Raw genomic sequence first — 16051 nt, 5'->3', positions numbered from 1 at the left:
ATTAAAGAATGTGATAGAATGAAACCTCAATTACATTCTTTTAAAAGCCATTAGGGGTCTCAGAGAATAGCAGTAAAAGCAACAGCAACAACACTTAATGAACAAACATGCTTTCACATGCATCATCTCAGTTGATCACTATTACCACTCTAAATGTGGGCAAGGTTAATAATTAGCATTTCCATTTTACAGAAAAGGACGCTGAGGCTTTCAAGAAATTGTTAGTTGTTTTCAAAGAACACTTTGCAGCTATCTACAATGTTTCCATGAAGGAAAGAAGTCATCTTCCCTGATGTGCTCTCTTTAGAAAACTTTCTGAACTGCATCAGTTGCTCAAATTTTGATGGAATTGTGAATAAAGGAAGGAAATGGGGGCTGCTAAGCATAATTTATCACAAGGTACTAACTTTCCCACACTTTCAGATGTCACACTAAATTCATCCCCAAATGAGTGGAATTTGGTTCTGAGGATCTGGTTCTAATTCTGTCCTTAGAGATTACACAGAGAAGCAATGCCTCTATTATGTTTGCTGAATGACAACAAAATATTTAAAATATGTTTGAGACAGAAAAGATTTAATTAGGTTTAGCTCAAAACTCTCTCACTACTTTTCTACCCATTCGCTGGACAATTTTATACATTATATGCAAGGTACTGGATAGGTAAGGGAATTACTTGAAATAAAATTTTGTTATTGGTAATTTTAAGAAGTTTATTTGTAATTAAGATCATTCATTTGGCCAAAACTTTGATTTCCAATGTTTAACACCGGAGTAAAGGAACTGATCTATACTTTATTTTCTCCTGAACTAAATGATATTATCCTGTGAAGGAGAAGAGAGCATCTTAATGCCTGACTGCTGCTATATGAACTTTCAGTATATTGTGTCCAGGAATATGCGTGCAGTAGTATTTCAAGTCCTCCTTACTGATAATTTAATGCTGCCTCTAAATTTAATGCCCATTGCCTTTTCACCAGAAAGCAGTTTTTACTGATGATAATGATAATGGTCATTAGGGCCCTGGAGACTTTTAAAAGGATCCAAGGATGAATGAATAAATAAAAACCATGATGACTCATCCTGCACCCAGTACCATTAGTATAATGCACAGCTCAGCACAATTTGTCTCCCCCACAAAACTGCACTATTTAAATATATGCTAAATTTCCTGTTTTTTGAAAAAAGGAATGTATTTTATTCAAAGAATATTATGAGACTATGGAATGTCATCAATCAAGTAGGGAAACTGCAAAAAGGAAATATATTTTATCAGGTTACTTTTTTTTTCCCTGAGACTAGTCCTAGTACAACTACAAGCTTCTGTTCATTCTTTCCTTCCCAAATGAGAGAAACTTGTTCTCTGCCACATATTGCTTGCTTTATTTTGTTTTAAATCTACTAAAGAAGGTCAAGTTGGATTGCCTTCTAATATTGCTTCAGGTTGAGTGGGGGAAATAGGATATGGGGATCTTAGAGCAGCGTGTTTTACATTAGCTAAAACTAATACGGATCAATTACTTTGTATTTATATTTAACAAAATGTAAATGTATACACCTGTCATTAAATATGAGTTACAGGTAAAAAGAGATATGTTCAGAATTATTTTTATGAAGAGATATAAAGTAAATATTTCCCCAAAACTAAAGTTGCCACAGCATGGTGTGTTAGGGTCATTTATGATGCATTTTATGTCACAAAGGATAAACTGTGGAAAAATCCCAAGATTACAAAAGAACTTAGTCATGTTACTAGGCATTGAGTTTATTAGTATAGTTTCTGTTCTTTTTTTCTTCATGAGCCCATTTCAAGCCCTTGATAGGCTTTCCAAAGGCATTTGTAGGAAGTAGCTACTTTTCTATTTTTTATAGATGTATTTTCCTTTTCTTCTTCCAGTAGAACAATGAAGGAGAACGCTGAACCAGAACTCAGATAACGAGGATTCTATAATTGACTATCCACTAAGGAGCCAGGTGACTGAATGTGGAATGGTGACCAGAACCATCTGTGACTTGCTTTCTTCCAATAAAATAAGGATAATAATAACACAGGGATTGTGTGATACAATTATTATTCTGTTTAGTCTGTAAAGAAATAATCACCTAAAAGACCCAGAGATAAAAAGTTAGCTACAGAAAGCTTCGTGCTTTAAATAGATTCAACATCTTAAAAATCTGCATTTAAACAAAAGATAAACTTTTCTTTAGAAATACTTGATATAGAAAACAATGCATTTTAAAAGCTAACTTTCATAAACTGTTCAAAGTACAACTGAATTTTCAAATATTGAATTCAAATGCCCCTATCAGAAGACCTGAGATTCAACTTCATTTTACAATCCTCTGAGGGGCTTGGCATACAATTTAGGCTAATATGATAAAGAAGTAGGATATCAAATAAGAATTGATGATTCAGAATCAATTCAGTCAGTCAGTCCCATTTATATAAGGCTTGTTCATTGAAAACAAAAACTTTCATTGGCCTGGGAAGAGTGACAACCTGTAGATGTTATTCAAATTGGAATTAACCAATTGATTGGCCAAAAATTCTGATTCTTGAGCCTGACTTGCTTGATGAGAATGAAATGAGCCTTTTGTTTCAGACATCTTGCATTGGTAGCCAGCCTCACAGTGAATTACGCCAAGTGTATATGGGTGATGTTTCCATCTCTTGAAAGGATGAATTAATGCTCTTTTAGTATAATGCTTTTGTAATGTGAATGGTGGAGCTCCACACTGAGTCAAAGCCAGTTTGGGGGATGAGATTTTGGTTATGTACATGTAAAGTGGAGTCAGATTTACATTGGGTTGTTCTAACTCCCTTAAGTCATCTCTAAAGTACAGTGTTCATGGTACTGTGCATGCAAATCTATTCACTAATATGTACATATAAATATATAATGTATATAACATGGTTTAGAACATAATAAAGAGGACTGTATTGCAGGAAAATAATACATTTCTTTAAGCCCTGCAGCCACTCTCTGGGTAGTAAGAGTTTCATACAAACGGCACGAGGACTGAGATAAATAGAGGGAACAATGGGTGGATTTACAGCTTCCAATCTCCCTTTTATACTCATTCTCACTGATTAGACTGGTGGCAAAAATCTCCCATGCTACTATGTTATCCTTTCCTCTCTCATTCTTTTTTTTTTAACCCCCACCCCCGCTTTGTTTTGACAAGAACATATTATGCAACTCCATAGTCTGTACTTACCTTTTACCTTTGTAACAGTTTCCTTACTTGCTTGCAGAACTTCAGCATTAATGCTGTCTTTTTTTGTAGAATATTTTAAAGCACAATGGTGCTGCTTGGTTTTCTTCAGAGTGTCTTCCTCTTGCTTGTACAAACAGAGTAATCAGGTCTTCCAGAGACTTGTTTAAATCAGGTAAGGAAATAGAAGGTTATGTCCATCTCAAAGAAATGGAGACAGATGCACTGGAAGCTGATTTGGACTCCACAGCATCACATTCAATTTGAAAACCCTCACATCTCTTCTTCAGTGTAAAATGCTTCCTTTTAAATGGCTCATCTGCCACTGCAATGACATGCCACTCGATGGCAGCATCTCTGGGGAGATGAGGAACTACCATCACCACCAGGATACTGTGTCATCCGCACTGCCATAATACTCATGTTCTTCCTAGAAATAAAAGAAAACAATCATGATGTTGATGTCAGAGTGGATTTGCTAGTATTCCAGAAACCTTATTAGAATAATTATTAAATAATTACATAGCAAAGAAATGGAAATAGGTTGAGACAAAGGTGACATATAAAGTATTTCAATTTATTAGCAATCAATTAATCGATAATTGTTGCCCATTATTACCAATACAAACTGGAAATCCTGGTATGTGTATCTGAATTTTGAATAGTTTTGGTATATATATTTTAATTTCTCTGGTCAAACCCAGTGAGCTAAAGGATATAAAATTATGTCTAAAAATGTATATGACATATATATTCAGTTTAACACATTAATTTAGAGCCCACATGCCACACAACTGTAAATGTCCATATATTTAGATCTATTTACCTGCACAGATATACTCATACTTAACTTGTAAAGGCTATAGTTCATCATTTGTAGTGATCTGGTTTGTGGTGGTTGTGCCTTTCATTGACAAGTCACATTTCAGGATAATTATAACTGACCTCTCAGAGATAGCTTACCATTTGTATACTTTGGCATTTCATAAAGACTTTTATGAGGAAAGAAGAATATTTTTATATCATAAGATGCAATTTGTCTTCTATATAAGAAGACCATCATCCTAACAACCATGATAGATAGATCTGTTTCATCCAGTTGTAGTGGATTTGTATAAATCTAGTCTGGTACTACTCTAGTTTAGCTATTGCAGAAATCCTGGCTGTAATAACATGATGCTTTAAGCAATTCAGTATGTTCAGAAATGAACTTGTTACCTTCTCTAACAACATATCTTCCTCATTTTAGGAAATGTGGTCTATCTACTCATTTGTCCAAGGCTGGAAAACGGTCTTGCCCTTGTCTCGTCTGTCTGTCTTAGCAACTTCTCTTTACCTCATTCCAAACAGTCACCAAGTCGTGTCATTTCTAACTCCTTAAAATCACTTAAATAGGCCTATTTCTCTGTCTGCTTGCTTTCACTGTAATTTAGGCCACCGTCATTTATACATTGCCTGGATTTCTGTGAAGCCTCCTAACTGGTCTCCCCAACTTGAATCTTCCGCTTAGATCCCTTCACACATCAGTCAGAGTAAACTTTGTCTAATACATAGCTGCCTTATATGTATATTTTAAGCCCCTGTCTGCTTAGAAACATTCAATAACTTTTGATTTAATGTCCAAACTCCTTAGTATGGCTTACAAGGCCTTTCAGGTTCTGGCCTCTATTCACTTCAACCATCTCTGCATGCCCCACCTCTCATTGCTGGAGTCACATAGAATTAATAGCAAAAAAATAAATAAATAATAAAAAAATTTAAAAAATAAAAAAAATTAAAAAGGAATTAATGGCAATTTTCCCAAATCTGCTCTCTCTAACCTCAGTTTTGAAATTTTCCCCTCCCTTGGTATGGAAAGTCCTGCTCCAACTCTACCTGGCTCAGTTGTGTCAACATTCCTGGATGTCAGACTTACCTTTCATTGGGAAAGTCTTTTCTGACCCTCCCATAGTCTTCTAAACACCTGGTGAATGCCCTCATTGTGGGGGCCCAGGGCCCGGGCAACCTCCCCTCCATAGTTATTTCACTTAGCCTATTTGACTGGACATTAAAAGTCATCAGACCTCCCCAGGGGAGGAAAAAACGATTTGTTAACAAAGCAGTGAAACTCCCCTCCCCTATTACTGTTGATAACAATCTCCACACCTTGTGTCACAAGACCCTGCCGAAATTCTGTTCTCACACCCCCCTTGTCCTAACCCTTATAAATCACTCCCTGGCACCCCCTGCCTTTGCAGTGTTAACTCCATCTTTCCCGACCCACTGCCACTGTGGAACCGTAACTTCTGTAAGTAAGTCCTATTAAACTCATGTCTGACTCTGTGCCTGGCGTGTTCTTGATTCTAGGGCTAAGTTGTGTTGTGACAATTGGCGAGCACAGCCAGGGAGATCGAAGAGCCGCTGGCCATAATGGCATGGTTTCTACAGGAAGGGAGAATCTGTTAGGGGAATCCCAAATTGTCTCATACCAATCATGTGGAGAGGGACGGCTGCCCTTGACGAATGGGGACTGCTGTGAGACTATGGGAGTAGGTCAAACCTTAACTGACCTAGGTCACACAAGCTGCTGTGTGCACAGTCTTCAAGGCCCTGGGGGAAGGCTCTGGGCCCAGGGCTCCCACACCCATCAAATCCATTCAGCATTCCACAAATATCTACTGGGTGTCTACCATATGTCCTGTTCTGGTTTAGGTTGTTAGGATACATTGCTGAACAGAAACAGAAAAAAATCTTTGCCCCCAATGAGCTAGCATTCTTCTAGTGTTATCATGGCAATTTATCTCTATATGTTCCTGACTATCTTCCTCACTAGAGGAAGGCGGATACTCCCTGAGATTATTGGATTATCATGATTGGCACCATATCCAAACAGTAAATACTTGTTCAATGAAATGAATGAATTAAGCAAACAGGAAGCAAAAAAATTTCAATACATTTCTTTTATCCTAGGTCATTAGTATACATTATTTTTTATGTTAGGGAAAACTTATTTAGAAGTAAAAGAACCCAAACCCTTTATATTATTTGGAAATCTGATTAATAGACATATGAACATTTCTTTAAAATTTACATATAATCCCTTCTCCCTACAAACTTACTTTAAATCCCTGAGTCCTTATATAACCTCTTTTAGTTTCTAGGTCAATCTGTCCATTTTCAAACTGAGTTACCATAATGGTAAAACCAGTATCAAAGACAGAAATACTACAGGGTCTTCTGAAATGGAAAAATAAATGTTTAAACAATAGCATTAAATATATACTTTTCATGGGTCTGGGAATACCTGAAGAGAAAGTTGTGTTTTTTTTTAAAATCTAAAATAGCTACTAAATTCCTAAGCTATCCTTCAGAACTAGAATAAGAATCTAAACGACAACAAAATCTAGAAACTCACAAAGAAAAGGGTTTTCTGATGTTTTGAAGCCTCACTGATTTTCTCTTTCTCTAGGGAAAAAGAAGACCACAGTAAGATGGACTTGAAAATTCAGCAGCTAATTACTTTCAAAATGTACTGATACAGGACAAATTTTTAAGGTGACATGTAGTGTTGGGGTGTCTAACATTCAGTATGGTCCCACAATTCCTTTACAAAACAAATATGATTAATATGTGATTTTAAAAAATTTTCACTAAGATTTATACTTTTTACCTTCCTTCTAAACATATGCACCTTTATTTAAATAGGTTTATATTTCCTTTATGCTTATGCTTTATGCTTACATACCTATGCTATTCTTTTTCAAAGCATTGTTGGTGGTTTCATTTTTGTAGAGATCACAAGTCCACTTGACATTAGCGACATATACTTTGCTGTGTGAGTATGGGTAATAGCCTTTTTTGTATACCAATTTGCTTACACTGCAGTCTATGCTGGTAATACTGTACATTGCCTGACCTCTGAATGGAAAAATAATAACAAGTTAAAACAGTCATTTTACCTGAAGTCGATAAGGCCATAACACACCCTGCTTTCAATTCACATGCTCAATTTTCATCCACTCACTCTCGACTTTGAGAGGAAGGAATAATGACAGGTTACAGGCACTTTATTTCAAAATTCACTCACAAAGTTATTGACAAGCATTTTTCACAGAAACAGTTCTTCTCTCTGACCCTCGTGAGCTGTTTACGTGAAAAATGCTCTTCCTTGTAGATTAACGAGAGTGGAACCTAATTTCATACCAAACATGTAGCAATTGCTTTAGCATCTCTGTTTTTAATATGAGAACAAAAATAGGGATAATTTCCCTCAAATTGCAGTCACTTCAGTCATAATAAAATCTCAGAGAGTACTGTTTGCTTTCAACTTTCATTAGGCAAGCTGGGACTGTTATTAAGGTACCAACACATAAAAGTTATATTAGCACTTAACAGAAACATAACATTCTCCTCTTGGAGATAAATTCTACCCTTGTCAATATAATTACGCACCAAGTGCCGTAAAAGAGTTTGAAAAGCTGAAATAGTGAAGCTTTGCACTAGAGGAAAAGAAATATCTTGTTCATTCAAGCTTAAAGGCCATTTTGATGGCCCAAGGTGCTAGGGTACTGTTTAGAAAATAAGTCTAGAGAAATTCTCTTAGGTCGAGTTAAACATTGAGATAAGCTTTCATGTATGTTTTCCTTTTCTGATTGTTAAATCAATGACTTTAAATTTCTGCATGCTTTCAACTGGCATTTCAACTGCAGGAAGAAGTATGAGAATTTAAGGCCATGATGGAATTAAATTACAGAGACCAAATGATAATCATCCTGTGTGAGTGACTGTACACACAGTACCCACGTATTCCAATTTTTTAAGTAAGCTAAGCACTTTTAAAATGTAAGGTATTGTGTATAGCATCATGATGGATGTTAAAATGAAATGAAATCTGTTAAAATGAAATCTGTGTGTATCCTTACTCTTATCACTGTGTCTTTTAGATACTCTAAAATAACTATCTCCAATTTAGGCCTAAGAAAAGTGCTGTTGCATTATAGAAATGAGGACTATCTCGTCATCTAAAGTGGAAAAAAAAGGAGGCGAGGGGCATCTAAAAGCCTTGCTATCTCTAAGACTAAATTTACCATCTTCCATCTTCTTTCCTAGCTTTTCAGAGTTCTTTATCATGCCATCATTTCACAGTTTTAATGTCTGTTAATGGGTCTATTGTCATTTGGATTATTTACCAGCTTCATTGCACAGAACTGTCTGTGTTTACTACCAAATTCAGGCCATATGTTTTCAGGTGACATGTGAAATATAAAAATGACTCCTGTCACTCTGCATTTCTAAGACACATCATTTGAACAGTACACGATTCTGTCTACAAATGCTGGGGATGAGGAGTATTTGGTTTAAAGTTATTTTGATAGGGTTGAATGCATCTGTAGTTGCCATTTTGTGTTATTATTCTACTAATTTGGGAATGCACCATCACTCAGCCTTTCCCAGAAGGTTAACCTGTTTTCATCCACTCCTCCTCATATCCCTTGCATTACTGTGATCCTAAAAATGCAAACCTATAGATACTTGCTGTGGCTGGACTTATGGGGAAAAAGGTGTTAAGTACATTTCTGCTGAGACTTCAAAGTTATGGGTTGAGCAAATATTCATTTGTAACCAAGTTTTACAAGGGTAGTTTTGAGAAAGACTTAAAGTATATTCTCAAATGGAAATTGCTCTAATTTATACTGAATATAAGAAACCTCAGCGTCTCCTTTCAGCTTTTGGTTGCCCTCTGAAATAAGACACACACACACACACACACACACACACACACACACACACACACATTTTTTTTTTGCCCAGTGATTTCTACAATGTTTACTTTACTTTCTTGGGAAAAATAATCTTGTCTTCTCAAATCAATACTTTAGTAAAATATTTTAACATGTATTTCATAAGTATTGCATTTAATCGACTAATGTACGTAGTTGTGTTGACCTTAATGTTTTCCCAGTTGTCACTCCAATTGATTCAGAGGGTTGATACTCAAGTCAGACAACCAAAGCTTGAATCCTGGCTCCACTGTTTACTGGCTGTGTGATCTTAGGCAGTCATTTAACTTCTCAATTCCCTCATGACATAGAGTTGTTATGAGAATAACATAGCATAAACATTTTTAGATTCATCTAGATGACTCCCTTATACTAGATACAGCTACATGTATTTATGCCCATACTTACATTCGTGTTCATGTCAGTGAACACCTAAAGTACTTATCAACTAAGGTGTTCATCTGGCACTAACACATGCAAACATGGACATTAAATATTGCTTTCATTTTCCCTGCATCCTCCATTACTGTCTTCAGATGCTTTTGTCAGTTTATAAAGATAAAACTTCTGCTTTGTAGTAAAAATCTACCATTAAGAAATTTTTAAAAAATTTTATTGAGATTGTTCACATACCATACAATCATCCAAAGATCCAAAGTGCACAATCAATTGCCTACAGTACCATCATACAGCTGTGCGCCCATCACAATAAATTTTTTTTCAATTTTTAGAACATTTTTATTACTACTGAAAAGAAATAAAAACAAAAAAGAAACTCAAATCCTCCCATATGCCTAACTGCCCCCCCTCCATTATTGACTCATAGTATTAGTATAGTACATTTGTTACTATTGATGAAACAATGTTAAAATACTACTAACTGTAGTATATAATTTGCAATAAGTATATATTTTTCCCTATATACCCCTCTATTATTAACTTCTAGTTATAGTGTCATACATTTGTTCTACTTCATGAGAAAGATTTCTAATATTTGTACAGTTAATCATGGACATTGTCTACCATGAGATTTGTTTTATTACATTCCCATGTTTTAACCTCCAACTTTCTTTCTGGTGATATACACGATTCTAAGCTTCCCATTTCTACCACATTCACACACCATTCAGTACTGTTAGTAATTCTAACAATAACATGCTACCATCACCCTTGTCCATTGCCAAACACTTAAGTTCAAACTAGTTAAACATTTTGCTCATAATAAGCAACTGCTCCCCATTCTTTACTCTTGTTCCATATCCTGGTAACTTATATTTCATGTCTATGAGTTTACATACTCTATATAATAAGTTCATATCAGTGAGACCATGCAATATTTGTCTTTATATGTCTGACTTATTTCACTCAATACAGTGCCCTCAAGGGTTTTTCATCAACCTGTTTTTTTTTTTAAAGATGGTTTTGTTCACCCACCATACATTCTGTCCTAAGTAAACAATCAATGGTTCCCTGTACAATCACGTATTTATGCATTCACCACCATCACCACTATCAATATAAGGACATCTCCATTTCTTCCACAAGGAAGGAGGAAGAGTCAAAGAAGGTAGAGAGACAAAAGAAAAAAAAAAAAGAAAGAAAAAAAATGACAAGAAGCAACAAGAAGAAAGAATTAAAGTAAAGTAGAGTAAAAGTCAGACAATATCACCAATGCCAAGAGTCCCATACCCCTCCCTTATGTCCCCCTCTTACAGGCATTTAGCTTTGGTATACTGCCTTTGTTACATTAAAGAAAGCATAATACAATTTTTCTGTTAACTGTAGGTTCTAGTTTGCATTGATGGTATTTTTTCCCCAATATCACCCCATTTTTAACACCTCACAAGGTTGACATTCATTTGTTCTCCCTCATGTAAAAACATATTTGTACATTTTATCACAATTGTTGAGCACTCTAGGTTTCACTGAGTTATACAGTCCCAGTCTTCATCTTTCCTTTTTCCTTCTGGTGTCCCAGAAGTCATCTTTGTTCAGTGTACTTACATTGTTGTGCTACCATCACCCAAAATTGTGTTCCAAACCTCTCATTCCCATCTTTTCCCATCTGTCTGTAATACTCCCTTTAGTATTTCCTGTAGAGCAGGTATCTTGTTTACAAACTCTCTCACTGTCTGTTTTGTCAGAGAATATTTTAAACTCTCCCTTATATGTGAAGGATAGTTTTGCTGGATATAGGATTCATGGTTGGTGGTTTGTCTCTTTCAGTACCTTAAATATATCACAACACTTCCTTCTTGCCTCCATGGTTTCTACTGAGAAATCTGCACATAGTCTTATCAAGCTGCCTTTGTATGTGATGAATCGCTTTTCTCTTGCTGCTTTCAGGATTCTGTCTTTGTCTTTGATGTCTGATAATCTGATTACTAAGTGTCTTGGCATAGGCCTATTCAGATCTATTCTGTTTGGGGTACGCTGCGCTTCTTGGATCTGCAATTTTATGTCTTTCATAAGAGATGGGAAATTTTCATTGATTGCTTCCTCTCTTATTGCTTCTGCCCCTTTTCCCTTCTCTTCTCTTTCTGGGACACCAATGACACGTACATTCATGTGCTTCATTTTGTCATTCAATTCTCAGAGATGTTGCTCATACTTTTCCATTCTTTTCCCTATCTGTTCTTTTGTGTTGGATTTCAGGTGTTTTGTTCTCCAATTCCTGAGTGTTTTCTTCTGCCTCTTGAGATCTGCTGTTATATGTCTCCACTGTGTTTTTCATCTGTTGTGTTGAGCCTTCCATTTCCATAGATTCTGCTAGTTGTTTTTTCAAACTTTCAATTTCTACCTTATGTTCACCCAGTGTTTTCTTTATAGCCTTCATCTCTTTTGTTATATCTTCTCTGAACATGTTGATTTGGTTTTTGAATTGATTTAGCATATTTCTTTGAAAATCTGTAATTGATTGTTTCATTAAAAGTGAAACAATATCTCAACTGTATCTTAATTGAGATGTAAGTTTGTTCCTTTTTTGGGCCATATGTTCATTTTTCTTAGTGTAGTTTGTAGTTTTTTGTTGTCTAGGCATCTGGTTTCCTTGGTTACCCCAATTCGGTTTTCCCAGAGCAGAACAGGTTCAGGTCTCAGAATGGGGTTATATTCAGTTTTGAGTTTCCCCAAGGGTATATCTTAGAATAAAGACAGACTTTCCTGTGAGATCTCTAGCTGTTGTGCTTTTCCTAACCTGCCCAGCAGCTGGCGCCTGTCAGCCTGTCGCTCCCAACTTGTGTAAGGTGTGGTCCCTTTAGTTCTCAGCTTAGGTTGTTTCTGTTTTGGCTGTTTTCCCCCAGGCTCTGGGGTCTGAGTTCTGAAGGGATGGCCAGCACTAGAGCTGAGCCCCATCTCCTCCCTCTTAAGGAAGATACACCCTCTAGGGAGTTATCGTCTGCCTTTGAATTGCTCCTCTGTCTCTCTGACTCTGTTATCTCCACCCCTGTCTGGGTCAGAGTGCTGTGAACTTAAAACGCCTGCGGCTCTCTCCACTGAGCCACTCAGGTTGAGAGAGACAAAAGGGAAAGAAAGCCCCCCTTTCAGAGCTAGTCCATGGCACCCCAGTTTTGACTGTTGGTCAGAAAGAGCACCTGGTTTTCTGGGCTCCCTTTCCCAGGGTACAAATGTTTCCTGGCTCTTTAAGGCTGGTCATCTCTAAAAGCCTTGGTCTGCTAGTTAGGGATTTGTCTAGTTTCTAGCTTGTATTCAGCAATCCACATTTATTAATTAAAACCCCAGATGGAGCTAGGCTGAGCTATATTTGCTTGCTCCAGAACTGCTGCTTTCTCTTACAGTGAGGTCTTATAACTCAGCCTGCCATGTGGGGAGGGGGCTCCTGGCGCAGTTCCGCAGTTTTTACTTACAGATTTTATGCTGTGATCTCAGTCATTCCACCCAATCCAGTTTGGTGTGTGATGTCTGGACAGTCATGGTTGTCCCCCAGTGGTTGTTCCAGATTATTTACTAGTTGTTCCTGGTTATTTATTAAATTCCACTCCTCTCTATGCTGCCATCTTGCCCCTCCCCCATTAGCATTTTTTAATGGAATATGACTTTAGTTTCCTAAGATACTTGATAAATTGAGATTATGACTTGACATTTGGAAACAATATTGCATTGGAGTAATGTACTACACTTTAACTGTCTTACACTAACAGGAAAGGAACAGAGTGGAATATAATACACATGCCCTTGTGCCATGACAAGTAGTGGCCACCAAATGAAAGCAAGACACTGCACAAAAGATTTTTACAATGCTTATATAGAGAGAAATAGTGGGAGAAATGAGTTATTAAAGTATGGCCATGCCAACCAGATAAGAACTTGAGCCATGAGAGACAGTACCTTATTTATTTGTTAACAATGACTCCCAAGACTCCAAGTTTTTTTAGTATTAATTTGCAGTAGTTCATTAGCATAGATATACAATAAGATATCTTTGTTAAATGATATTTCTTTATTAATCAGTATTATAAAGAGGATTATTAAAATGATTGTCCTTCTAAGTAAAGACGTGCATATTTGTGGCTAAAAATAAATCAATTACAACATGTACCACACTAAAGTAATGCTTTTAATTATAATTGTATTGGTTTGGAGGTCTAGTTTTATTTAATTTTTACATTTGTTTTGGGTGTATAGTTGTATAAAAGATACAGGTAGAGGAGTTTGTCGCTAGTTTTATAGTTTTACATGTATGGGTAGCATTATAAAAAAAATCATGCAGCCCAAACTGAACATCTATAAGAAACTTTTCTTACCTTCAAGGATAAAAAGTTTGAGAAATGCTGTTCTAGAGTAACCTGCTTTTCTTTGCAGAATGTTTCTAACCATTTCATTACCAAAAATAATATGCAATTTTGAATGAAAAAATCGAATACACTTGGTTTCTGTACAAGAACCAGGATAGCTTTGTGAGCGTAATTTGATTGACAAAGACAATGATAGTCATGGTGAGGATAACCGCAAACCTAAAGATGAAACTCCTATTCCCCATCAATAGGATGCACACTGATTTATACTGACCCACTGGCAATTTTCATCCAGCTCTGATAAGTGACATGTATCTGCTAGTTTCTATTTCCACCTCCATCATCTGAGCAAACAATCTGATTATCTGAGCAAGTTGAGGTGATAGACAAGGAAAGGACAGAAATTGTTGAAACAACCAGATTCTATAGCTATACAAATGACATTACTATCTCATCGAGAATAATCTCAGGGCTTATTTGCTCTTCCTAGTGTTTCTGTTTCAGTGTTCAAGCACAGGTTATAAGCAGTTGAGTATACGTAATTCATTAGTTCTTGGCTATAGCAAAACACTGTTGCTGCAACCTGACTATTTTCAGAGGTTACACATCACTAAAACCTTGGCACCTTTCAGTGGACCAATGAAACCTCCAAAGCTGAAAAACACTATCATATCTCTTCGATAAATATAAAGTATATTGGTGTAGATGCACAATGCAAAACAAAGAACATACTTCCTGAAGCTGTAGCTCACATTACTGAAAGAACTGAAACCCAGAAACAACTCCAGCTTTACCACCTGAGCCTCTGCCCTTGAATTGATATTAAGTAACCATCTCACTCATTATAGTCTTTAATCTCCCTTGCTGATATCTTTCAATTTTTAAACAGCCCTACTTTACAAATCATATCGTCTTTTCATGTGCTCTCCAGCTAAAGAATTAATTTTGCAAGCAAAATACCTAAACAGTAAGCATATTAAGAATGAAACAGGTTAAAGCTCATTAGCAGCAGGGAGCAGATGTAGTAAAACTCTGCCAGTTCCCCTACATTTCCTTCTCAGCAGGGACTGGGCACCAAGCTGTGAGTTAGTTCTATAGCACAATGGTTGGCTGCTGTTTCAGCAATTGTACTTTCCATTGCTTCAAGTATAATACTAAGAATTCACTTTGATTTTTGATTTTTCTTTGCAATAATAATGTCTAAAAGGACCCCACAGAGCTAAAATGTAAAGGTAAGCACCACGTGCCAGCTAATCAGGAGAGTATAAAATGTAATTGATAAGAAAATAATTATAGATTATAAAGTCATTTTGTCTTTGAAAATATTAACTTCTTGACAAACAGAGGTTCCAGAGTCTCAAAGGGATCAGTAGGTGCTTAAGTTAACCTTCTTGCTATATCATGTAATATCTCTCATTCATTATAATGATTGTTACAGGATAGGTAAAAGATAACTGTGTAAGGACCAAAGCAATGAATTGATGATGATATAAACCAAAAGCAAGTGAATTCTATTCCAAAAACACCATCTTACATTACTAACCTAGCATATCTTCCTTCATGAACAATGTTGAAATCCAACCATCTTTGAGGAAATACAGCAATGTCAACTAAATTAAGGTGCCTATAGATATGAACATTAGCAAGGCTTTATTAAAAAATTCTTTCTTGGAGATTAAAATAATTTCCTGGGGCTAAAAGTAGTACTTAGATGCACTAAAACACTGTTGGAGAGATGAATAATCAATATGAATTCACCCACTAGACTCTGGCTGCCCAGCATAGATTAAGTTATAATTTGTTTAGAAAAGTGAACATATACTGTAGAATCCATTTCATGTGGGTTCCAACAAATTAAACTGCAATAGATGTAAATGTAAAAATCAATAAATTTATCTGCTTATTCTTACAACTCTGTAAATTACTCAAAAGCTGACACTGTATGTTTATTTGCTGTGTTTGTGTAGATTTAGTTTTTGCAATGGATTCATTCAGCCAAGTTTGATAGACAGACCTTTTGAGGAGAATGACATTAACAGTGTTCCAGGAAAACTACTCTAAATCTTTCAAAGAAAGGAAAAGAAACTGAGTCTCTAAGAAGTCCGGTGACTGGAAGAGTGGAAATGCATACTTTGAGTATTCTGGGCTACTGAAACTCATAATCCTTCCACTGCAAAATAATAGGATTGGTTTCAAACCCTGAAGCAGAGCTAAACGTACAGGTAAGGGTTCAACTTTTCCATTCATGAAATTTCAAATGATAAAGTCAAGAGCATCATTATAGTATGAAGAAGTTGACCTTACAAAAAGTCCACTTATATA

General features: G+C 36.1%; 1 pseudogene; it reads right to left on the bottom strand.

Moving 5' to 3' along the window:
- Nucleotides 1-16051, bottom strand: part of LOC119532195 — a 184678-nt pseudogene that overhangs the window by 33576 nt on the left and 135051 nt on the right.

This window comes from Choloepus didactylus, chromosome 4 (assembly GCF_015220235.1).
Source record: "Choloepus didactylus isolate mChoDid1 chromosome 4, mChoDid1.pri, whole genome shotgun sequence".
Classification (NCBI taxonomy): Eukaryota; Metazoa; Chordata; class Mammalia; order Pilosa; family Megalonychidae; genus Choloepus; species Choloepus didactylus.
This window is presented reverse-complemented; position numbering and strand designations above follow the sequence as displayed.